Genomic DNA, 2,500 nt, shown 5'->3' with positions numbered 1-2,500 from the left:
CAGGGGGAGCAGTACCACTTTTGGCCATTAGGGGCGCTGTAGTAGGTAAAAGTTGATCCCCCCAGTCAGGGGATGAGTTTGCCTACTCGCTAGGTTACCCCTGGTTTCACAAAATACAAGGGGCACATTTTCAGAAACCACTTTTTCAGAACTTGCCACCTCCAGAGCTGATCAGGGGAGCCTCGCCAAACATTAATCCAAGATTGGTGAGGGCTCGTCGGACACCCCACGGGCGATGAGTCGGTGTCTGCCTGGAGCTCATGTCACTCTCAAATATTTTCTAAGTCAACCTCCATGCGCACATTGCAATGAGCCTGCCCGACATAGGGGCACTGTGAGCGGACTCACCGGGGGGGGAGAGGGCCCCCCCGCCTGGAGCTCCACGTGTTGGATTATTTTCTATGTCAACCTCCATGCGCTCAACAGAGCGAGCCTGCCCGACCTGGGGGGTGTTCAATCGGACTCCGCGGGCCGGGCGAGGGCCCCCCCGCCTGGAGCTCCACGTGTTGGATTATTTTCTATGTCAACCTCCATGCGCTCAACAGAGCGAGCCTGCCCGACCTGGGGGGTGTTCAATCGGACTCCGCGGGCCGGGCGAGGGCCCCCCCGCCTGGAGCTCCACGTGTTGGATTATTTTCTATGTCAACCTCCATGCGCTCAACAGAGCGAGCCTGCCCGACCTGGGGGGTGTTCAATCGGACTCCGCGGGCCGGGCGAGGGCCCCCCCGCCTGGAGCTCCACGTGTTGGATTATTTTCTATGTCAACCTCCATGCGCTCAACAGAGCGAGCCTGCCCGACCTGGGGGGTGTTCAATCGGACTCCGCGGGCCGGGCGAGGGCCCCCCCGCCTGGAGCTCCACGTGTTGGATTATTTTCTATGTCAACCTCCATGCGCTCAACAGAGCGAGCCTGCCCGACCTGGGGGGTGTTCAATCGGACTCCGCGGGCCGGGCGAGGGCCCCCCCGCCTGGAGCTCCGCGTGTTGGATTATTTTCTATGTCAACCTCCATGCGCTCAACAGAGCGAGCCTGCCCGACCTGGGGGGTGTTCAATCGGACTCCGCGGGCCGGGCGAGGGCCCCCCCGCCTGGAGCTCCACGTGTTGGATTATTTTCTATGTCAACCTCCATGCGCTCAACAGAGCGAGCCTGCCCGACCTGGGGGGTGTTCAATCGGACTCCGCGGGCCGGGCGAGGGCCCCCCCGCCTGGAGCTCCGCGTGTTGGATTATTTTCTATGTCAACCTCCATGCGCTCAACAGAGCGAGCCTGCCCGACCTGGGGGGTGTTCAATCGGACTCCGCGGGCCGGGCGAGGGCCCCCCCCGCCTGGAGCACCGCGTGTTGCAATATTTTCTATCTCAACCTCCGTGCGCTCAACAGAGCGAGCCCGCCCGACCTGGGGGGTGTTCAATCGGACTCCGCGGGCCGGGCGAGGGCCCCCCCCGCCTGGAGCTCCGCGTGTTGCAATATTTTCTATGTCAACCTCCGTGCGCTCAACAGAGCGAGCCCGCCCGACCTGGGGGGTGTTCAATCGGACTCCGCGGGCCGGGCGAGGGCCCCCCTTCCTGGAGCTCCGCGTGTTGCAATATTTTCTATCTCAACCTCCGTGCGCTCAACGGAGCGGGCCCGCCCGACCCGGGCGGCGCTCAATCGGACTCCGCGGGCCGGGCGAAGGCCCGCCCCGCCCGGAGCTCCTCACCACGCACCGCACCTCCATTCCCCCACCGACCGATCGGCAACCATGACCCGCCATCGGAGGGCCCCCGCCGGCACCGGCCTCGCGCCGGTCGCTCGGGCGGACGGTTCCTCCGGCCAGCGGGTCGCTCTCCAGCGCCGGGGCTACTTCGCGAGCTTGGCCCGCGGCCAACCCCGGCGCGACCGTACGGCAGCGAGGCCGAGGCGACCCACCGATCTCAGCAGTCCTACCACGGAGCCCGCCGCTCGTCCGCGGCCCCTCCCCGCCCCAGCAGCGGGACGGTCGCCTTGCCGGCGGGCCTTCCGGCTAACGCATCGTTTCTCAAACCCTTTCCCCTAGCGCGGCGGCGGCGGGGCTTCCCGCGAGGAGGCCCCCGTCCTACGCCCGCTAAGGCGGCTCCAGCCCACCTACCGAAGGGACGGCGCGCGCCCTCCCCCACGCGAGCGGGCGTCCGCGCGCGGCCCCTGCCCCGTTCCGGGCGGGGCCCGACGCCGGCGCGGGCGAACCGCCGCGGGGGTGGCCCGCCGCTCCCTCCCGGCCCGAGGCTACCTGGTTGATCCTGCCAGTAGCATATGCTTGTCTCAAAGATTAAGCCATGCAAGTCTAAGTACACACGGCCCGTACAGTGAAACTGCGAACGGCTCATTAAATCAGTTATGGTTCCTTTGATCGCTCCAGCCGTTACTTGGATAACTGTGGCAATTCTAGAGCTAATACATGCAGACGAGCGCCGACCCCCGGGGACGCGCGCATTTATCAGACCCAAAACCCACGCGGGCCCGGCCCCGCGGGGCAGGGTCCCCTC

The 2,500-nt window shown here is 65.8% G+C and overlaps 1 non-coding gene across 1 annotated transcript in view; it reads left to right on the top strand.

Moving 5' to 3' along the window:
• Window positions 1-2,241: 2,241 nt before the first annotated feature.
• LOC147125906 (18S ribosomal RNA) overlaps window positions 2,242-2,500 on the top strand; it is a 1,890-nt gene continuing 1,631 nt past the window's right edge. Inside the window, exon 1 of the ribosomal RNA XR_015085232.1 lies at window positions 2,242-2,500. This exon is cut by the window's right edge and continues 1,631 nt beyond it. This is a non-coding gene — a ribosomal RNA (18S ribosomal RNA).

The sequence above is a fragment of the Filicampus tigris genome, unplaced genomic scaffold (assembly GCF_054856515.1).
Source record: "Filicampus tigris isolate MCC_2025a unplaced genomic scaffold, RoL_Ftig_1.0 HiC_scaffold_31, whole genome shotgun sequence".
In the NCBI taxonomy this organism is placed as follows: domain Eukaryota; kingdom Metazoa; phylum Chordata; class Actinopteri; order Syngnathiformes; family Syngnathidae; genus Filicampus; species Filicampus tigris.
Note: the sequence above shows the minus strand (reverse complement) of the source record. Positions and strands in the feature narration are given on the sequence as shown.